Source organism: Syngnathus acus, chromosome 1 (assembly GCF_901709675.1).
Source record: "Syngnathus acus chromosome 1, fSynAcu1.2, whole genome shotgun sequence".
Lineage (NCBI taxonomy): Eukaryota > Metazoa > Chordata > Actinopteri > Syngnathiformes > Syngnathidae > Syngnathus > Syngnathus acus.
In genome coordinates this window covers 3,781,684-3,805,510 of record NC_051087.1, presented here as the reverse complement: position 1 = coordinate 3,805,510, position 23,827 = coordinate 3,781,684, and the positions used below count along the sequence as shown (strand labels likewise).

General features: G+C 41.4%; 1 protein-coding gene and 1 long non-coding RNA gene across 2 annotated transcripts in view; one reads left to right on the top strand and one right to left on the bottom strand.

The window, feature by feature from the left end:
- Positions 1-23,827, top strand: part of LOC119121608 — a 408,423-nt gene that overhangs the window by 377,291 nt on the left and 7,305 nt on the right. The window lies entirely within an intron of this gene.
- LOC119130098 lies at positions 63-19,357 on the bottom strand. Its single transcript, XR_005099364.1, has 4 exons — positions 19,229-19,357; positions 15,620-15,709; positions 1,922-3,692; positions 63-1,823 (listed from the first exon to the last, which is right to left on the bottom strand). It is a non-coding gene; the product is annotated as an uncharacterized LOC119130098 (long non-coding RNA).

Genomic DNA, 23,827 nt, shown 5'->3' with positions numbered 1-23,827 from the left:
TTTAGAAGTTTTATCTTGACTTTTAAATGTTTTTTTAATTTGGAAAAAAAAATCCGCGAAGTAGGGAAGCCGCGATAAACGAAAAGCGAAGTAGCGAGGGATCACTGTAGTTTAGTTTGAAAGCCAAATAAGGCGCCATCTGAAATAAAGCAATCAAGATCCATTCCACTGATGTTGACACCAATGAGCTTCGAGTCTCTCAGGACTTGGTGATGATGCTCGCTCCAAAAACATGATTTCATGTGCTTTTTTGGAGTGTGTTGTAATTAGCTTCGTGATTACGCATTATGCTCCTCATCACAAGGGGCACCATCATGATGTAGACAGGGCGTACCATGAGATGAGCAGCACGACGACTGTCTCATTCTCCTTGTCCTGTTTTGAAAAAGATTCATGTAATCCACCAAAAACAGATTTTGTGAAACACCGCTGGAGCAGCAGCACCTCAAATAAAAGCCTGCAGCTGTATCTTACTCTTCGCAAAAAGCTACTTTCCAACACTGCAAGGGTCATTAAATAGCACATTAATATTAAAGCTTACAACACAGTGACCTTATCTTTTATTTTCCCTATAAATCCTGATAGACTTCCCATCCCCTGATTGGCCAAATAGTCTTCCCGCTTGTCAAGCTGTGCCCAACATACTCACTTTAAGCACCTTCACCTCATCTATTGCTTTTTACGCACATGTTCATTTCACACTATAGACTCTCAAAGCGCTGTTTTCTGCAATAAAGTAGCTATCGTGCTATTTGGCTATTCATTCTTGGATCTCAAACCTCAGCAGTTTCTTAGGTATTGTATTCCAAAAGTGCAAAAGATCAAAATACGTAGCAAACGGTGTCTGTAAACAAGCTGTTTTGATCCATCTCAAGGGGCGGCCATTTTGACATCACTGTTGCACTGGGCTTATCTTGCAGAGGTCACATGAGCAAACTCAGAAGACTCTGTATTGACATCTCCAATGATGACAATTAAGGCTTCTTATTCCAGTGAGGGAGATACCATCCCAAACTCATCGTGCCTCGATCGAACTCTGTTGGTGGATGAATCTGCATAGCGTCCTCTCTACACTTTAACCCTACGATTCAATCGCCCGAGGCAGAATCTGTACTCATCACTGAACAGAACGTTCCTAACCCCAATACAGTCATAGCAGGTCTCCTGAGATTGGCCCCGGGCAGTCGCTTACGAATTGTTTGGGCAGACTGCCGTTAGCTATCTCATCCTGGAACCCTTAACTGCAAATCTCGAGAAGAACATACAAGAACATGGAGGAACATGGAGGGAAACACAGTGACTTTGGTTAGGTTTGTTTACAACATAAAATAATTGGCAAAGAAATATTAGCCAAAAATAAATAAAAATGCAGTCTTATTTTATAATATATTATGTGCATATACTACACACACACACAGACACACACACACACATGCATTCGTAGCACCCGGGGCTGATAGCTGGCAGGGTCTAATTCCGAAGCCAATTTAGCTTCCTATTACTTGTGTAGCCACTGCAATTACTGCTACATTTTCTACTCTCAATCACGGAGTGGCTCACCCCCAAAAAAAAAAAAATCCACCCAAAATTTTCAAACACATAATTTAACCATTTTTTCGTGTTTCCACTTCTAATGGTCGGATATAAAATATATATATATATATATATATTATTTTTTTTTGGACTAAAAAAAACCTTGAGTTGGAGAAACTTCAAAATGAATTCTTGACTTTGCTTTTGCTGCAAAATGCAGGTAAAGCCATCTTTCGCCAAAGCAGAATATTATTTTTAAATGCTCGCTTTCAAATTTCCTAATTTGTTGCCTTCAAATTTTGAATCGACCCAATTTGTTTTTTTACCCCCTCCAGTGTCGAGTATCAAAACAACAAGACACTCCCCTTGCTTCTGTTTAACTATCAACCCCCCCCCGACTCATCCTTTACGCTTCAATTTTCGACCTCCAAAGCGAGCACCGTGAGCAATGGCACCAATCTGTTCTTCTCGCTGAGATAAACATCTGAGCCGTCCATCATCTCTTTAACACATGTTAGACCTGGCTAATGATTTCCGTCCTAGTAATCAACATGACTCTAGGTGCGCACACACACTCAGAACCTCTGAAGCACACACCCCGTACATGCTGGGGCGCAGTTAATGAGTGGCTTCCTGCAGCTTGAGCCGTCATTGTGGCAGAGGGAGATAATGTCAATATTAACTGACCTGTCATAGCGGCTAGGAGGATAAACACCGCGGGGGAAGTGGGAACAGACAGAGGGACGTGCACATTTTAATACCTCGCAGTAGGATCTCCACTAACACCATCACTTATTATTGTTGCTTAGGCAACTCCCGGACTCATCATCATAATGGTGCTGTTGAAAAAGAAAAAAAAAATGCTCATGTTAAAGTTATATTCTGGTCACATTTCTCAATTTGAGGGATTATGCTTTAATGTCATGGATTTTGAATGCTCATTATCTGAGGTCGACGCTAATACCAGAGATTAATCGTAATCATTAATTGCACTTCAATTTGAAAGGTGTACCCAAAAAATTGACATCATTTAGAGAATGAATATCTAAGTAGCGGGATGTCCGAAAAATAAAATATTTCTTCATCAAAATCCAACGATGATGTAGATTTGTGATATATTTCTTGATTGTATTTTGACAGATAGAAAGGTTGTCATAACATTTAGCAATGGCTTCAAATTATGAAAAAAAAAAAAAAAGCACAGTATATCTCATTTAAAATTCGCTTTCACGTACAGTATCCCGTTCAACACCCAAAACGTCAATTATCTGGCCTGGCTGGCACTTTGAGGGTCCAAGCAATATTTCTGGGGGGCAGTGCCCCTTTGCCCCCCCCCATCTAACTCCGCCAGTGCATATAGTAGCAACTTGGCAATGAAATTACTATAAGATCAAATCAATCAAGCGTTAAGATCACAAGCAAAGCTTATCAATTATTCTAAGTCATCACCGGTGACAATAGTCTCGCTGAAAAGCCTACGAGGCTCCTCTTACTGTACGTGTGAATGCAAGACAACTGTGTCATTTATTGTTTCCATCCATTGTAGCCTGGGGTGACGCTGTACTATTACGTTTCAAGAAGGGGAACTTGATCCCCTCCCAGAAACCTGCGTCTCCACCCGATATCCGAGTTGTCCCCTCGGGCGGCGTGTGGGGGTGAACTGAGGGTAGCGGTGGGAAGCCTTTCATCTGGATGGGGGGGGGGGGGGGATTGTAAGTGGGGGTTAGGTCACACCTGTATTGGACTAAAAGAGACAGGGAGGGATGGACGTGTAATACCAGTGGGGGAACGGTGAAAGAAAGAAATCTCTTTTGGTGAGTCCAACTGAGAAGAGAGTGTGAAAATCACAGTTTTAGCTCTTTTATATGAGTGAAGAAAGTAGGTGAGAAAATGTGGAAAAGTGTGCCTCAAGTGAAGTGTGTGGGGGGGGGGCAATAAGAAAATATGACAGACGATTCCAGAGTCATCGTGTGAGCTGGGCACAGAAAAATGTCTCTTAACTTCTATCTCGCCATTAGCTGTTGCTAAAGGCACGCCAACAGCTAATCCTGCTGGCCGGCTCCTCGGGTGTCCGCCGTGACGAGAGGGAGCCTCGCGGCTGGTCCCGGGGACCTGCAGTGCGGACGTCTGGGATTTTTCTGAAGCTCTTCCCGGTGCACCTGTAATCACAAGCAATTATCCAGAACCACACTGCGGGGCAGGAGCAGCCCGAGTTGGAAACACATGATGCTCACAAACCATAGTGGAAACTTGAAAGCAGAACATTTCTAGCTAGCTTTGAAGCGTCGAAACAAAGTATCAACACAAGAAGGTGGTTATCACAGTAAAAGTGTTCGATGAGTACAGTATGTTCCGCACTATAAGGCGCACCTAAAAACTTCCAATTTTCTCAAAAGTGCGCCTTATAGTCCGGTGCGCCTTATATATGGACCAATATGGATTGGTGGATGAGGACTAATTTATTAAAGTATGCTTTACGTGTTTATTTTGTGTGTTGTGTGATATTAACGTTTGAGCAACGTTGAGTTATTGATATATTGTTATTGTTTTCACTATTTCGAGTGTTACTATATTGTGATCGCATTAACGTTTGAGCAACGTTGAGTTATTTATTTTATGGGCCTTATAATCCGGTGCGCCTTATATATGAACAAAGTTTTAAAATGGGCCATTCATTGAAGGTGCGCCTTATAATCCGGTGCGCCTTATAGTGCAGAAAATACGGTAGATAAAACTCGTAGAGGTGAACAGTCAGCCTCCTAATATCCACACGTCTGTATTAAATGTGTAAAAAGACAATCACAGAAACCGTTACTAAAATGTTTTTAGCGACAGGGTGTCAAACCACCGACATCATCACAGTATAAATGTCAAGTTGTTCCATATGTGGAGTTAAATTGTTTTTGCCCGTGTTGTTTTTGTTTCCAATATCACAAAATATAGCAAAATCAATAACGATATTAACGCTGTCAGGTTGAAACCCCCATCTGTCCAAATAGGGTCAATTTGATATTTTTTCACAAATCAATACTATTTGTCTGTCCACACCACGGTCATTCTTAATCAATTTAAAGTGTTGTAAACAGGCAAAAAAAAAAAAAGATCTATTAATCCTTCAGAACTGCGAGAGCCATGCGGCATTATCTCAACTAATGCTTCAATTCTGGATTATTTTCAGACGATAACAACGTTTGAACCCGTTTAATTAAAACTAGCTAGCTAGCTGTAATGTGTCGGAACAGAAGAAGCTCTTTAGCCACAAAAAGTACATTTGTAAAGTGTGCTGAAGCCTCGCAAACACCAAAACGGAAAATCAAATAAACAAGCATCAAATTAGCATTGGCGTTCTTGTCGTTATTGTTATAAATGCACACGCGTGGCAAACGTTTGTACAAGCAAGCGCCCGCGAGGCATTCCCGACCCCTTTTGGTCCGATTGGGTGTGGAGATCCTTCTCTGATCTCCCAGGGAGAATGACGGCGCACCCTGAGGGAAGCACGCCTTTAGCTTTCATTTTTGTCCCTTTCATCCGTCTGACTTGATGCCCTTTATCCACCATCCTGAGAACTCAATTCCCCATATCCGTCAAATACTGTATACGTGTTCTCCTCACTCTGGAGGCTTACAAACTGACTTTTTATTACACCCCCACCGCTGGCCTCTCCGAAATCTTTCCTTATTGTTTGTTCCTTCAGCCAGTCGCTTACACGAGCTAACAAAACAACATTTTCAATTAAGTAATGCAAATCAATTAATATGCACACGAAGAAAGCAATTAAGAGCATCACCAGACACTTTTGAAAATGAAGTATCTCGGCGGATAAAAAACATTTAAGGTTGGGATGGGAAAAAAAGAGGTACCGTAATTTTTGGACTATAAGTCGCACCGGAGTATAAGTCGCACCAGCCATAAAATGCCCAAAAAAGTGAAAAAAAAACATATATATGTATATAAGTCGCTCCTGAGTATAAGTCGCCCCCCCACCCAAACTATGAAAAAAAAACCGCGACTTATAGTCCGAAAATTACGGTAGGTTCGCTCTTCATCTGCCAAGTGTTAATCATTGTACTTTTTGTCATCGTCGGTCATTTTATTGCTTCATCCTTCTCTCGCTCGAATCAATATGTCACCACGGAAACCTGATCCCTAAAGTGCTCCCGCATAAGGATTTACACATAATCAATTTTGGACTGCGAAAAGAAGTGAGGGTCATTGGCAAGGAGGCAGATAGAAAGTGGTTTTATGATTTTTGTGATGAGTATCATTATCTTTGTATGTTTGTTTTAGTCATTATGTGTTTTGATGTCATGATATCAAACCTAACATCCTTGTATTATCCTTCAAACTTGTTTTTTGTCAATGCATGCCATAGAATATCATCAAGGTTCTAGTTTGGGATTAGGTTTTATTTCATTTTGTTTTTTTCAATTCAGTTAGTTGCAATTAGTTTTTAATTTTAATCGTAATATATTTAATATTCATTTTAAATTTATTTTATTTGTATTATTATTTTTTTATTGACCTGGAAAGTGTGAGTAAAAAAAAAATCAATCCAAAACTCTTTGTGGCATGGTTCCGCGTTTTACACACGTACGCACACAAAATCACTCACATATTTTAAGCGGACATGGCGCTCACCTGGCTGAGCTAGTAACTGGTGCATGTACATCCCTGACATGCTTTCCACATGCACATCTGTCACAGATGCATTTCAGGACACGCTGCACCCCCCACATCACCTCTATCCTCCTTCTATGAGTCAACACACACGCATGGATGCCCACAATACACACGCCTGCCTTCAAAACAGATGTCACAACCAGTTAATAGCCGAGTGCATCGGTTGTCAGACAAGGTGGACCGTATCGCTCAACACTAATGTTTGCTTCGAACCAAACTCAGGAAATACACATCATGTATGGGAGGGTGCTTGCTAGAGGTGCTTTTTTTCTCCTTACACACAATTGCTGCACGACCTTGTCCGTTGCTTATCTAGTGCCCGAGTTGTAACTTTTAAGATGTGCTTGGAAGTAAGAGCCACCAGACCTTTGAGGACTGCAACAAAAGTGGACAAGATTGACACATGGGTGCTTAGTCGGTGTATGTCACCATGTCTCTCGCTTTCTCTCTCATTTTCTTTTTTATGGGTGCTTCTATTCTATTGGGTCACAGAGCTACACTGCCCCCCACAGGCTAGCTGCTCCTTCATCCGTCACAGCAGAAAAGGGCAAAAATGACACAAGACGAAATTATAGTGAAGCCTCTAAGGGCAACAAACGTACGTATGCGACCTCGGATTTGTTTGTAATAAAACTTAAAATGAGTATAGGGTACTCACTGATGGATGTTGCGGGCGTGCGCCAGGTCACTTGGACCAATCACAGCTCGTGTTCAGCCGATGACCTGACCTCTGAAAGGTCACCAGGTGTGGGATGGTTGACTGGCAAATGAAGTGCACGCAACCAACCGCTTGATGACATGCATGCAAAATTTCATGCATACACACACACAGACACACAGAGACACACACACACACACACATATATACAAATCAGGAAAAGGCAATGGAACACCTGCCTTTTGAACCATGAGATGATTTGATTTTTTTTTTATGGGCATTTACTTTTCATCCGCATTTGTGGCATGGCAGATGTGTATACTTGAGTGTGTGTGTGTGTGTGTGTGTGTGTGTGTGTGTGTGTGTGTGTGTGTGTGTGTGTGTGTGTGTGTGTGTGTGTGTGTGTGTGTGTGTGTGTGTGTGTGTGTTAAAGGAAAAACACAAAAGTCTCAGCTGCAGAGGCTGCGAATAAATTCAATAGAAAACATGTTCTCCCGCCGCAAAGCAAAACGTTCAACACGGCCCCCTTTCGCTGTCTCCTAACAGCTCGGGCGACATTCTTCAAAAACGTTGCATATTTCAACGCTCCCGTTTGATGTAGTGCTCTGTTAAAACCTCTTGACATTATTTACCGCCATTACAAATGCTGCCCCACCGCCGTTATTATATAGTTGTTGAAAAGCAATTTAGCGGCGCGCGGACTACCGCGGCTCACATTGGACGCCAAAATAGAAGCGGTCACGCTTCATCATGTTCAGCTGTTCAGGCACTGCCTAATCACGCTGGGACTTCGGAAAAAGCGATTTTGAGAGTTGTCAATCACAAGAAGAGAGAGTCGGTTAGAAAGTGTTACGATATAAAAATGACATTGCGCTAACTTTGTAGCCAAGTACGAGTTCCGCTGATTGCGTGCTGAAATACTTTTGGCGCCAATACGTATCCTAATTACGAAAGATATTAGCCGTGACATGACTGTCCTGCATTCAATTTCCACAACCATATCAGGCCTGCACAATGAGGTTCACGGCAATTTGTATCGGGAAGTGATAAAATCAAATTAGCTCTGTTCATCTCAACGGAGATATCAGCGTCTGTTTGGGGATTTATTATGTTTCCGAAATTTGAGGGATTGGAAGGGTAGAAGCAAATTCAGTCAAACCTCGATTGATAACAACAGTCGGTATGATACATCCTATTTGGTGACGCTAAGCTAATGTCCGTGCTCAATGAGAGCCCCTGCCAACATGGCCGCCACGAAGGCACGTCTGTTAGCAATTTGTTTTCACCCCAAGCAATCGCTTTATGCTAGCTAATGTGTGTCTAAATTGTATCGCTGAAGTGACTTTAAACCGATAAATTATGCATAACTCTCCGTTCGCCTGTCAGATAAAAACGTTGACGTGAACATTTTCCTCCATTGTACTGAACCGGTTTCATTCATTCCAGGTATTTCCTGTCTGTCCCAATGCATTAGCATGACAACAGTTTTGATCCCTTTTCAGCTTTATATGTCCTGACGAGTCTGAACAATGACTAAAAGCATCAGCCCGAGATGTCAGGAACCGCCGAATGCGCCTCAAAATGACTCCAAAACGAGAAGACGCCATGTAGAAAGTCTCTTTCACTGTACCTCGTTCAGAGCTCTTAAACAAAACATCAATCTTTCGACGCAGTATGGAATCAGTGCGCTTTCCACGTTCATGGCGCAATTGAAATGCAAATGCCATTGTGTTTTTTTTTGCCGTATTTAACCGATGGGATTATCTTCTTGTCTTTGAGCGAGCGTGTTATGCTCTACCTATCGGTGTATGCGTGAAATGAACTCGGCCTCTCGGGGGAAGTCGCCTGCTGACAGAGATTAGTTAACATCGTCCTCTTTTCAATCCTCCCCTCTGTTTCTGTACAAGCACACACACTGGTAAATATCAGCCACGAGCGGCAAGACAGATGGAATCGGATTAAGTACAGGGTTGTTTTTTTTCCCCATTCGTATTTCAGCGTCACCTTGTGCTCTTCTTAGAGCGTCGAAGGATGAAATGTGTGCTAAGAACAAATCGCAATTGGAGAGAAATCGGTTGCCATAGATACGGAGATTAACTTTCTATATCACCTGTATTGAGTCGGTGTAAATGAAGTACCAGGCAGTAAGTTAGTGTACATATGTTTGTACATTTACAGGCCTGACGTTTGTTTACTGTGCTAATGCTAACTTAGCATTGTAGTATGAGCTACTTTGGTCAGAGATTTGAGTCAATTCATTATTGTTAACAGTTTAAACACTTCCTCTTTTGAGATTAGTTGATATCTTTTAGTTAGTTATATTGTTGGGCAATATCTGAAGTAATCGCTTACAGAAAACAAATAGCACAAAAAAAACATCCGAGTGCAGAATCCAAAATGTACAAGGAGATCGAGCTGACGGAAAATAAGCGCCGTTACTTTTCCTAGAATCAACCTATTTGATGGAAGCATATTTTTTTCTCAAGTAGATGGCTCACTGGAGCTCTTTTTAAAATCTTTCTGCGAATGGAGACAAAGAGAAGACCACAGAGACCTCTTCGATTATGCTCTAATGTTTTTCACCTTCTCGTATGAACGGCGCATGGGAGGGGAAACGGTTAGATAAGTCTGTTTATGTCCTCCTGTCAAACATGTTTGGCCCGCTGTGACTTTGACATTGCTAATCCATTCTTCCCGAAAAGGACGTTTGTGCCAGTTGTAATAAAATTCCATCCACGTCTTCCTGAGATATTGTCCACACAGGAGCGAGTCTGGACAGACAGACAGCCGAGCTAAAAAAACATAAAGCCCGTGGATGGATTAGACAACACTGAGCGACATTAAAAGTCTCCTTAGAGGTTACACGGGGGAGTTGGCAGCCATGTTTGAAACCTTCTCATGCCTTTCAATTGGGAAATCCGCCTTTACAGAAATGAATTAAAATGAAATAATGAATAAAAATGTCCAGTTTTTCTTTCACTATGCAATGATAATGTCATATAAATGTGCTCATCATCTCAACGCGTTGGATGACGCACGCATTTCTGCAATGATGATAGTTCACACGTTCACCGGTTCATTCCAGTTCTCCAACAAAATGGTCGTAGTCCGAAGTCCCTCAACGAGCAGATAAAGGGTAATTACGAAGCTATCGCCTTTTCAAACAGGTCTCTTTCACAATATGAGCGCAGGGACGACTGATAAAGCTGCTTAATTAAATTAAGTGCTTCTCTTCCATCACCTCTACGACATGAAGCCTCTTCCCGCTGCTGCTGCTGCAAAAAAAAGCAAGAACAGGCCTGATTAGGCTGATATATCAAATCAAGCATATTGTCATTTTCTGGGGAATTGGACACTTCAGATTTTAAGTTCAACATGTCTAAGAAATGTTGATGACTCGTTTTTACAAGGGTTAAATGCTAGTGGCTGCAGCCTCCTGAATTGTTGAATTGTTTACTTCAACTTGTTCAATTTGGTTCGACTGCCCAGCAGTGAAGATTGGAAAATAAGTGTCTTACCAACGCTTCGACATGCCGTATCAATTCCATTGATTTGTGACGACTTGCTATATGAGCAGCAGCCTTACTTCTTCACACTTCGCAACAGGCAGATATTTGTCAAATAATGACCAATTCTTCAAAAAAGGAGGCTTGTTTTAATGCCACCAACTCAAGCAAAACATAAAAACAAAGAGAATTACACGAGTGTTGAAATCAAACACCATCCACGAGCCTGATGCTAATGCTAACACACATTGACGTCTGAACAAAAATGGTGCAGCAGCACATTTAGACATTAAACAGCACTCAGCCTGTCCTCCGTCTCGGGATCCGGTGGTCCCACAGGTTTTTATCAATTCTGACATATTTCACCTCCTCTACTTGGCCCCTGTCCTCCTCAGCGCTCTGTATCTCTTCTTTGCTTGCCATTCCTTCCATTATTCATGGCGCACTTCACCTGTCCCACTCTCCGTGCCTTTATGGCTCTCTTTGTCATTCCCCACTTGTTCACTGAAGCCAACAAGCTCTCGTTCCTCCTCTGCCATCATTTCTCGCCGTTAACATGTTGCTTCTTTAACTCTCGCCCTTGGTTTCTTATCTTTACCTCCACACACACTCACACACAGGAGAGTCTCCAGTTTCCCACTCTCAACGTTTATCTTCTCTCAGACTATACATCCGAGTCTTCATCTTCCTACATTCTTCCACACATCCAGCTCTTCATTACATTTTAAGTGTAATGGGCTTCAGGGCTCCATGTTTACTTCTGCGGATGTTAAAGTGATGACAGCCATTAATGAATTCTTCCGACATTGGCAACGTATGAGCTTACGTGTTTGAACAGTTCCTGTTAAAGGAGTGAAAGTCACAACGGGTTCTAATTACGTTATTAAAAAGAAGCTTAATAGAACAGTTTTCGATGAACATCATTTTGTTGTTGTTGGGGACGTGAAAAGGTTTTGCATATGCTGTGCAGTTACATGAGCGCCCTCTACTGACTTGAGTGCTAATTACAGCAGAGGTTTAAATGTAATTCAGTAATTTGCAGTGCAAATCATATTTTATACCCTGTATATAAATTACAGAATAGTACTGGGGAAAAATATATTTTATTAGTCGTACATCGACAGGAATCCGAGATGCCAGTGCAAAAAAATAAATAACTTTTTCAAATGAAAATTAAGTGCAAGTCGCTAGTGACTTGCCAAGGTTCTGGCTTTGGGCCTCGTGTCCCGATGGGCTTGCGACTGTGCCAAATGAATGTAATTTAATTAGCCACAGTTTCAAAAGAGAGTGTCCCTTGCTGATGATTAAAAAGATGCTTTGCATTGCACTGTAATGCAAACAGTTTAGGGACTAAAACTCCGGCGGCAACTTAAAAAATATGCACTTTTGCAGTCGTCGAATGAAAAAACATTGAAGCTCGTAATTGTAAATCACAAATGCTAACCGCTAGTGTTCTACTAGCTAACATTTCCACATAACGTTGTGCTTTGAAATCAGCATGAAGAAGACTGACAGCTCATCGTGCCTCATAACATAATGACTGTTTTGACTGGCAATCACGCAAATGAGGCCGGCCTCCCTTCCCTGCCCTGCGAGCCGGCTAATCAAAACTCTGGCAATCAACATAAAACAAAAGTGAAAACTACAAATAGTCAAATCATGCGCCTAGGCAGGTTTCTCTGATTAAATACACAACGAGCAAATAGCATCACGACGTCCTGAGAGCTGTTTTGTGTTTCAGTCAGAAATTGTACCGCGTCGTGCTGTCGTGGATGATTGCCATTCTAGTCTGTGTGAAAGCCTGATAAAGAACTTGGTGAATGCAAAAGAGCTGTAATGTGGCTATGCCTGATCTCAATGGGAATCCAATTGATTTGATTTTCACCATTTCATTCCAACGTGAGATGAATACGCTCTCCTCGATTCACATTACATCTGCTCGGCAGGGTATCTTTTTTAAATCCCCGGCAAAGGCCACCGCTAGAGTAAAAAAATATATTGAAGCTCAGTCACAGTCAGACGCAAAATAAACCTGAAACAAATCCTCAAAAAAACATCGCTCGAATAATATCAGCGTTATTTTGATGACAAATATTTTTGGGTGTTCTGTCAAAAAATTTCTGATTTATTTTAGGGAGCACAAAAACAAAGCTTTGACACACGACGATGTTTACGGCAACAATTATTATCCACTACTTTGGAGTGATATACTGTACCGACTAAGGGGAGCCGATCAAATCTTTAATACTGTTTCTGACCACTGTTTCAATCACAGAGGGATCGCCAAGCACGCACACACACACAAACACACACACACATACAACTCCACACGAGTGGATCCAGCGTAGAGAAGATTACTTTTCCTCTACTGTGGAAATCAATAGGAGTGCTCCATCGCTCAATTTAATGCCCTACACCTTCTCCAACAAGCTCACACACGTGCACACACACACCTGCAAGTTGCAATTGTGTTAAGGGAAGTTGGCTGTAAATAGTCAGTCGACGAGACTGAACATGCCTTTTGTTTTTCAAAATGAAAACAATTGACAGTGTTTTGCAATGTGTGCAAAATAAATTCTGGGATGGAGAGGATGTATTTTATTTAATTGCATAAGTCTCAGGAAAATTCCACATTTTAAAGCCAGCTGTGGGTAAATCACACCTTGTAGGTGTTCCCGTGTTTCTTCGCAGTTTCTGCATGTGTGATGTCACAAGTCCGCGCAAATAACAAGTCAATAAGTCCAGAAGTGCCAAAAACAATTTACAAACAAACGGGAGAATATAGCAACTGCTGTGTGTGGCGGGCCAATTACGATTCCATCCTAGCATTTTTTCTTTTTTTTCTAATCACGTCATGTGATCAAGCAGACAAAACTCCAGAGTGGGTCTGATCAGTGACGCCGCCAAATAGAAGTTTGGTAAAGTGCGTGAAAAGAGAAGTCAGCCAGGACAAAGACGAGGAGGAAGAAGAGCGATGGCTTGTGATGAGATAAAGCAGGCCATTATTGACCTCGTTTTTCCCCGAGCGAGCAAGCGCGAAGTGTGCGAGCAAAGCTCTTTTTCCATCAACAGCGAAATCTTTCTCAGCACAACAGGTGAGACGAATGTTAATTGATCTGTGTTTAACTACAAATTACAGCACCATCCAGCCATGATGGAGGGGGGGGGAAGGTCGTAATTAGTGTTCAGATGGGAGGATTGCCTCGTTACCGCCGGCCGCCGTTACGTAAACAAAGTCGTGGCGGATTTGATATCTGCTCTTTTGTTGCTACGTGAGATAACAAATAAAATGCACGTGCGCTTCTTGCAGAGACGTAGTCATGCTTTACCAGCTCTGGAACCAGACGGTCACTTCCACTTCTACTCATACAGAATGGCAAAGAACTGCAAACCGCTTCCCCCTCATGACTGTAGTTGAATAATGCATCAAAAATATCCATCGAAACTTTTCTGGCAAACGGTTACTTATTTTTGCCAAGTGCTTTGTCAATAAGAAATGAGCAATGTACAAAGGACCACAAGTAGTAGTGCAAGTAACACACACAAGCCGAACACCTCTGCTCCTCTATTCTTCTGTCTTGTTCCCACGGTGTGTATAAGTCATGTGACATGTTGAAGTCACTGGAGGTCACTGTCTACATGTGTGTGCATGCATGCGTGTGTGTGCGTGTGTCCCAAAAGCACTGAGCCACATCGTAATAGGTTAAAAAAATAATCCAGCAAAGTGGTGAGAATGACCACTCACAAACACGCACACCTTGCATTCATTCAAGAGTTTCTCCACCAGCATAGCTGGCTAAAATGAGCCGCCATGATTTCGACCCAATTTTGGACTACTCCCGCAACTTGTCACTCAGGTCGGCGTGTCTTTGCACGGCAGCCCGTCTCAGCCAATTTGCAGTCACGCTGTGGCATTTGTTCCCTAACAGTGAATCGATGAAGTGGAACCAGACAACGAGGGCCAAATAATCCATAAAAACATGTTAAGGATGGTCACACGCTGTGTAAAATGTCGTCCATTAGCTTGGGCCCGATTGTAGCGAGTGGACTCCCCAAAGCTGAGCAAAAGAATCGCCGCTGATGTTTCGAATGTTAGAGTGCGACGTAATTCCCGTTGCAGGAAAGCTCTCATTGCATTTTATTCAAGTTGATTAAGCATGATAATCACGACCATGATGAATATTTGTTAGCAGCATATGAGCAAATGTGTGTGTGTGTGTGTGTGTGTGTGTGTGTGTGTGTGTGTGTGTGTGTGTGTGTGTGTGTGTGTGTGTGTGTGTGTGTGTGTGTGTTGTTGCCTTTGACTTGCGTCTGATGCAGATGAGTAGGTGTTACATTAAAGACGTTCGCCGCTTCACTCACTTCGTCACAGAGCTCTGATCCGAGACGTCACTCCGTATTACATCTGCGTGTGCGTGTATGTTCAACAACATCCAAATGGCTGCCAAGCTGTTTTTTCAACACACACACACACAAACAGGAAGCGACAGACAAGTTTTCGTCTGATCGTGTTCGCATTAATCCCACCAAAAGTGGGGAACATTTTTTTCAAGATGTTCTCCCAGTTTGGCAATACTGAAACTTTTTTGTATTTTTAGCGGCTTCATGAATAAACACGAGCGACTTCTTCTCCGTGTGATACTTTTTTTTTTTTTTTGCCAGCATATGATGTGCAACTAAAAAGAGATGCAGTTGATTAATTAATCAGAACAACAACAAGAAAAGCGCCGGATAGCAACTTTATCATCTCACTGGATACTTTTTCTTTCCACTTCTTGCTTCTAAACATTTGTAGCTTCCTTTTGTCTCAGGCACAACGGAACCTCGAAGAATCTTAAATTGCACAATTTGAAATTCTTCCCAGAATTAAAACTACACGGTGAGACACGATCAATTAAAAAATCTAAATAGATAAATAAATAATGGATGGATGGATGGATGGATGGATAGATAGATAGATAGATAGATAGATAGATAGATAGATAGATAGATAGATAGATAGATAGATAGATAGATAGATAGATAGATAGATAGATAGATAGATAGATAGATAGATAGATAGATAGATAGACAGACAGACAGACAGATAGATAGATAGATAGATAGATAGATAGATAGATAGATAGATAGATAGATAGATAGATAGATAGATAGATAGATAGATAGATAGATAGATAGATAGATAGATAGATAGATAGATAGATAGATAAAAAGTGCAGCATAAGCAAATTCACATACTCACAGATTTTTTTCCATTATTCTCTGAACGATTCACGTTTTCACCATTTTGTGCTCAGTCTGTGTTCACTCCCACAACGGCGCAGATCAGATCCTGCAAGAACAACAACACAAAAGACAGATGTTTTGTTATTCCCCGCCTCCACAACAGAACCCTTTGTCGTCCTTGTGATGAAGACCATGTCATCCAGCGTGACTCTAGTTTGGAAACTCCTTTTTAACAATATGGCAGGCCCGTTCAAATAATAACGTCTGTCGGATGGCTACTCACTCGTGAGACGCGCTCCTTCCCGGCAACACGTCAACAACACAACCCCAGCGTGTGCGTAAGCGCAGCAAGTGTAATGAGATGATACATGAGAGCTCTTCAGCGGCTTCTATGGCGGACGCCATCTTTTTTTTTTTTTATTTCTGCCCCCACTCTGGCGTACGCGCTTTTGATGAAGTGTCAGAAGAAGGATCCAAGCTGACGAGCATGCGGCGAGGAAGATTCACCGTGAGATTTGGAATATAATAGAATGCCTTCTCAGTAACTCTCCCCTGAGTCCAAATCCAAATTTAGATCTGAAACATGACCTTTGACCTTTTTTCTTAATTTTGTCACTGTTTTGAATATTTGTAATGCTTTTAGTATGATCAGTTAAATCTTGCATTTATTATAAAATCTAAACTCAATTTTTGTTCCGTTTTTTTTTCCGACCGTCCTAAGAACATCTTGAGCGTTTGGATTAAAAGGTGTCGCGGTGGTCGTTATTTGCAAGCAAGCAATCTCTGGCGCAGTCACAATGTGCGAGCTTCTGTCCAATTAAATCTCCTCCCGTCTCACTGTGTCATTCCAATGAATGTTTTCCTCATCTGTCTGCTTTGCATATAAATTGCTAACCGCGCTTTTGAAACGGCTGTCAAAACAGCACTAGCCCGACAGATGCTAGCAGACGGCCATGATAAATACAAATATGTTTTACGAATCTACAGAATGAACGCCGAGGGATGGACCAAATACGGACGTGGCAGGTTTTAATATAATATTAATTGTCTTTATGTCTCTTTTTGTACCCTTCTTTGCAAATCTCAAAATCGACTCTTTTAAAAGATATAACAGGAAAAATAAACATTCTTCAAGGAAAATAAATGGGTCTAAAACGTTTCCCTGTGGAATGCCACTGAAAAAAATTTGGACGAATGTCAGTGCAAAATTATGTTCATGTGATACAATTTATGAACAAAAGCTTCGCAATACATTCCTTTTACTTCCATCGTAGAAAAGTAATGGACCTAAATCATTGCCGAGAGGAACTCCACTGATTAAAAAAAAAAACATCTCAATTTGGATTCATTGTATTGGTGCAAAATAATGCTCATAATAAGTATGCTATGCTATTTAGAGACAAAAGTTTTGGGACAGTCCTCATTAATAGAAAATGAATGGCGCTAAACAAGAAAAAAAAAAATTTCTGCTTTTGGAAACAATATGCACACTGCTCAAATTAATAGCTACATTTTCAAATTTTAGGGTGGCAGAGGACCAACGCATGCTTTAGTGATGAAATGAGCTCATCATCCTGTGAGATAACTTGTGTTTTCTCACAGCAGACTTATTCCAACTCCACTACCGATACCAAAGTTCTATGAATAAAATTGATATATTTCATAATCTGCTTTTCGCTCGAAGCTTTTCATCTACCTTTTTTTGTTTGAATTTTGCAAACAATCTCAAGCTCGCATGAGGGGGGAAAATTGGCTGCATAATGGAAAGAAACGGCAGTAAATCATCAGACATAACAAACCTCCACTGAAGCGCCCTTGACACTCTTGCTGTTTGTTAAGAATAAAAAAAAAAAAGAAATAAAGTTTAACTTTAGCAAACGCTAACTGGAATCAAACTGCAATGCGAGCCGGAGAGCAACATTTTCCACATTCAGTAAAAAGTACACAAGTATATACACAGTACAGAAGTTATTTAAATAAATAAATAGTCTTGTCCTCAAATTGGCGATTGATTTGTTTGAATTCCCTCAAACTGATGCCAATTATCTATTTTTGAAATTATTATTTTCTTAATGTGTAAAATTACACATGTAAAGTACTCTCTTAATATTTGAAGGGGTTGTTGTGAATTTATGAAGTTTTACCCGCTGGCCGGGAGTGTGTAATAAAGTATTTGACAGTGATTTCTCCCTGTAACACAAAGTGCCTCAAGAACAAAATTGTCTTTCACGAACGGAATTGTTGCCGTTTGTAAAACGACACGACGGCGAGGAACGAAAGCAATCGCGTGGAAGCTTTAATTAAGTGCGCAAACACAAAAAATCTTAAGTGCTTCTTCTTCATCTTGGAGAGCTCACACTGCTTTAATAATGAATTGGCTGATCACACTGAAATGAGCTTGCTGCTATTTACTGCTGATGTAGAGGCTGCAAGCAAACACTTACAGACTTTCACACGCTCTCATATATGCACAGGATCTCTCACATGCTTTGTCGCTCACGCACATAAACTTTCACATGCTCCCACACTTTTGTACATACGCACACACACACGGAGTTATTTTTCAGCTTTCACCAGCTCGCATTTTTTCTGACTCATTCTTAATTCTCTTAGAAGTCATCTCTGAAGACATTGCTGTGCTGTCGCTCGGCTCGTGTCCTGCTTTTGTTCATATATTTCCTCCAGATATTCCTTTTACACCCGTATGCGTGTGTGCGTGTGTGTGTCATAATCCCGCCTCTCTAATTACTGAAAACATAAACAGATGAATACACTTCACACAAAGACACGCACAAATTCAATTTGAGTCCGCGCGTGAGTGTTTGAGCGTGAGCTGTGGCCGACAGCAGCTTCGATTTGTGTTTAAGCGTTCTCGCGGGCATTCGACAAACGCCTGAAAAGAGCATCTGTGACAGCACAGAAAGGGAGCCATTTTGTTGCGAAATACATCTTCTATAAAATGTTATTGACGTCGTTTTTAACGTGTGCTTTAGTATCGGGTGTGATGTGAAGCCCGCTGCAAGCATGTGGGTCAGCGAGGGCGCGTGTTGTTCTTGCTGGTGGCTACTCAGACGTGTGAATTGTGTGTGGTCACTCATGCAGGAAAGCCGTGGCCTTAGCGTAGTGGACGGGTGAAAGAGGTCATGCGTGTGTGTGTGTGTTGGTGTCACACCGTTACGCTCAGAAGAATGCAGTTACATGGCTGTCACTCACAGAAGATTCGCGGCAGAAATAACAAACAATGTCAAAGTCGTAAGAGCTGAATTTCCCAGCATGCATTTACGACTTTATTGACAAAGTATCGGGAAACCTGCACCAAATTATTTCAAATAGGCCACTTAAATTGGATTTATCGCACACAGTGAGAGCACACATCTAGTTTTCATTGAAAAATACGCAATTTGTGATCATGGCCTAGTAATCCAGGATTAGTCTGATTAAGATCTCCACACCAAGTGTCAAACGATTAAATGCGCACAGGGTATTTGAAGATGAAATCAACAGCCTTGAGGTGGACTGACAGCTCGTTGTTGCTGCACAGGCACATCTGGATAATGTTTCTAATATCCCAAATATCAAATGATTTGAACAATTTTGTCATATGCCCCGATGGCTACATGCTTACCTCACTTGAGATTGTGCCGGCGGCCATGACGGGTCCTCTGCGTCGCTCGGCCTCCAACAGAGCTGTCAGCTGAAGTGTTTGTCGTCCAGAGACATGCTTGACGTCGTGCCGCATTCGCACCACCTCCTCCTGAACCGGACCCATTTTGGTGAAGGTCAAAAAGGAGAAGAAGATGCAGGAGCAATTTTTTTTATGTCTATTTTTAATCTTGGTTGGATTGCACAGAATTTGGTTTGCTTTCTACCTCGGTCAGATCGACCGACATTTTCCCCCTGCACAACACCAAAAATTGCAGAAATGTCATTTGAAATGATTTTCAATTATTTTGTTAGTGATATTTGTCCTCTCCAAGCTTGCTTATTATATGACCAAAAGACGTGCCTGGCTTCTAGAGTTGTTGTTTTTTTGTCATACCTCATATTGTTGAATTAAATACAGCCAAGGAAAAATATATAGATATAAATATACACATTTAAAGAGGGCCAGCAGAGAGAAGCTTGACAAAAAATAAAGGGAAAGATGGATGCCCTCCTCAAGAACCCAATGAAAATAATCAAGACTTCAACTGTTGTGATGGAGGAGTGAGTGAGGGACTAATGAAGATTTAAAATGAGAACGTTTCTGGGAAAAACAAGATAATCCCCCACCTCTCCTCTCCTCCTTGCCGCCATTACTGAGGACGCTTTTTTTCACACACCCCCCACGCTCCTCGTGCATTATTTTAATTAGAACTTCTCCTTCCCCCTTCCTAGTTTTTCTCACATTTTATGTGGTAAGTTCATAATCATAATAATGCTTCTTTATAAAGGAGTTCTGAGGGATGATTTGAAAAATCTTTTATAGGGTAATATTTCATAAATGTGAACTTTTAGGTTTTTATGAAGCATGGGGGAAGGTAGATATGTGTGTGTGTGTGTGTGTGTGTGTGTGTGTGTGTGTGTGTGTGTGTGTGTGTGTGTGTGTGTGTGTGTGTGTGTGTGTGTGTGTGTGTGTGTGTGTGTGTGTGTGTGTGTGTGCGTGCGTGTGTGTGTGTGTGGTTTGAGGCGGGTCATTTTCATCCCATCGCCTTTCCTATTTTACAAATTCACTATTTGGCTAAATCTAAGAGCGCCAGCTTATGCTATTTACCTGAGGTAATTGGTTTTCCCAAATGGTTTTCCTCACACACACACACACACACACACACACACACACACACACAAACACACACACGCAAATAAAGAGTGAGTAATGGATGGTAAAACAACAAAGATGCCATTTCAGATAGGGCGAAACAAACACACACAAACACACACACACAGATGGCCGTGTGAATGGAGCGACACACACACACACAAATACACACAGTTTATCTCAGGATATAAATGTCCCACAGAACATAAGTACTAATCAAACTCACACACAATGATTGTCACGCCAATCCCACATGATTTAGTCCGAGTTGTAATCTGACATTATTAGGAGCTTCTTATTTCCTCCAACGGTGGAATGCCGTTGTGGTGATATGAGTCGCACAAAACCTCCGGGTCTTCTATTTTTCACAGTACGTAATACATCTTAAAAAGGAACACAGTATTTTTCTGATTTTTTTATGTACAGTTCATTTATTTTGGTCTAATACTTATATTTAGGGTTATTTCAAGCAAGCAAAAAATAAAAATAAAAAATGCCAGCCCAAAAAGTAATCAAATTTTCAACAAACAAAAAAAACAAAATCGAATTTGTGATGTCACGCCCCGTTTGACCATCGCAGGCTACATACCGTTTTTTTTTTTTACAACATATCCTTTCAAGGATGGCAAACGTAAAAGCAAAGAAATGGAAGCAGACTTTGTTCCCAAAATGAAATGCTTCTCAAGGTGAAGCCGCTCATTTCGGAACCCGTCTCCAGAAGTCACATTGAATTGCCGTCAAAATATATTGATTAAAATACTTTTTTTTGCATTCCAATTTATTGATAAAATTTGAACTACATGCTAAAAATCTAGCTTTCTTCCCATAACACTACATATGGGGAAAAAAATCAATTTTTTTGAAAGTTCTTCTATTTTCATGCTCCTGTATGACAGATGGCCAGAGCTTCTTCCCTGCACCCTGTTTCCAAATTTCAGCAGCTATTACTCAAAGCAATCATGGGCCAAAAGTGAGCTTGGACACTTTGGCTGTTTTTCCGTGCGAGTTATAGCCAGAAAACACTTTGAATCATGGTGAGGCTCTGAGGTCGCAACTGCCCTTCTGGCCGCCGCACTGCTGCCATTGATATCCCATTTTGAAACGGTCCACCTCAGCATCCACCTGAGAGCCCACAGTCTATTGTACCCCCAGGCTAAGTTATTATTGTCGCTGCCAATTTTTCACTGTTAAGCTTTGGAGTGGCTGGAAGTGAGGTCAGAGCCTCCACATCAATACTGTACATAGTCGACACATCTTATACGGCCCGCTATTGACCTCGGACACCGTAAGTCCAGTCGCTGGAGAGAAAGTGTTTGAAAAAGAGCAAAAACATTCCCCCCCAAAAATAAAACAGGAAGGAAGGAATGAAAACTGGCTTTTCATTACGCCTGGATTTACACTACAGGGCTGACATCACACAAATTTTTTTTTTTCTTGGATCTCACGTGGTACGATTGGAATGCGTGTGGTAGTAGAATGATTGAAATTACGACTGTCATGCTGCGATTTTCCCTAAGTGCAGTGTGAAAAGGGTTTCGTGTTTAACAAGTTTGAAGTCAGTTCTTGCTTTTATCGCTTCTAAACGCTAGTCGCCATCTCTACCGGTGCCGAGCGACAGTAACCCATTTATGACTTGCACAACTTACGATTGTTTGTCATCGTTAACGGCATGCTCGTATTTCGCAGGCTCGACTCTTTCGGGTTCCGTTTGTTTCACTAGTCGACAGCTCCGGTAAATTATGTCCGGCAAGAGAAAATCTCCTTTGTTTACGCAGAGGTCTAAAAAAAAAAAAAAAAAAAAAAAAAGGAGAAAAGAATTCCATCGATCTCAAACACTAACGTAAAAATAAGCGTTCTAGTCGTTTGGGGCGGAATACTGAAGACAAGACATAAACAAAAGTAGCCTTTGGGTAATTGCGTAGTGTACCGGTCCCTGTGTTTACAGTAAATAAATCCCATTTTCCCAAACAATTCAACTTTTCATCTCACAAATAAATATACATCAATAATCACACCCAATGATGTACATTATAAAATAAACCATACCGTATTTTCCGGACTATAAGGCGCACCGGACTATAAGGCGCACCATTAATGCATCATGTCAGATTTTTAATCCAAATCAAATCATTCTCCATTTTATCTTTTTTAGTTCAACTTCAGGCGCGACAAATTGCTTTATAATCACAAAATAATGATCCATAGTCTTTTTGATTCATGATTCATAGTCTTCAGCGGGCCACTTAGTTTAAATTTAGGAATTTGGTCCATATATAAGGCGCACCGGACTATAAGGCGCACTGTCGGCTTTTGAGAAAATTTTAGGTATTTAGGTGTGCCTTATAGTCAGGAAAGTACGGTAATTTTCAACAAAATGGAAGCTGTTTTGTTCTAGCCTAGCTTAGTTTAGCCTAGCCTAGCCTATGAATCCCAAATGCCTTTTTACTTCATTTAGATGACTGTCATATGAATTACCAAAGAGTCCAATTTCTATTTTGAAATTGTCAAAGCCACTATGTGAAAAAAACAAAAAACAAATAAAGGTTAGGGACATGAAAGCTATCTGCTTCCAGTCACCCGCTGGCTCTCATCCGTCTGATGTCTCTCAGTGGAGGCAGCAAACAGGTAGAGGCACGTGGTGCTGAGTGGAGTGCGGGCCTGTCACTCAAGCCACTTTGGCATTTTAGTCGGGTACGGTGGAGGATGGAGGGGGGGGGGGGTCTGTTTGGTATTGGAATACCTCCAGTCAGACAGCATCCAGACAATAACAATATTTCATCCCACTCGCAGCACAGAAAAGGTGCAGGAGGAGGTCGAGTGGGATAAACATAGTTCACACCAAGCCGTAAAATGCGTTGTGATGACTTTTTTGAAGGAAAGAAATCCAAGGCATGTCTTTAAGGTTCTCCTGTCTTATCTGCGACGTCTCTTCTCGCTTCTCTTCTTCTTCTACTCTGACACAAACCTTCTCACTACTTGACAAGGCCTTCTACGTTCATTAGCATATAAATGAGTCATGCAAACACGCGGCAACACAGCCGAGGCAGGAAGAGCCAAAGTTGCGTGTGTGTTGTCGCATGCCTGATGAGAATGCTTTTAGACTAATTACACAAAGAGGGAGAGGGTGACGAGATTTGGGCGATATTACTTTGGAGTTCAGTTTGATTCATACTGCGCCTCAGAAGAGGCAACGCTGTCGTTTGGGTGTGTACAGAACGTGGTGTTCTTTGGGTCTCCACTCATCCTGGTCAATTAGTGATCCGATTGTGCCTTCCAAGAATTTTAGAAGAGTCAGAAGGGAAGGTGCCTTCAACTTTTAAAATCTTAGCCAACAGCGTCCTCTGTGGCATTAAGTGGAATAACACCCATGTCTTGACATAGCCATATTTATTGTTTGTTCCTTTGTTTTTACAATTTCAGTCTTGA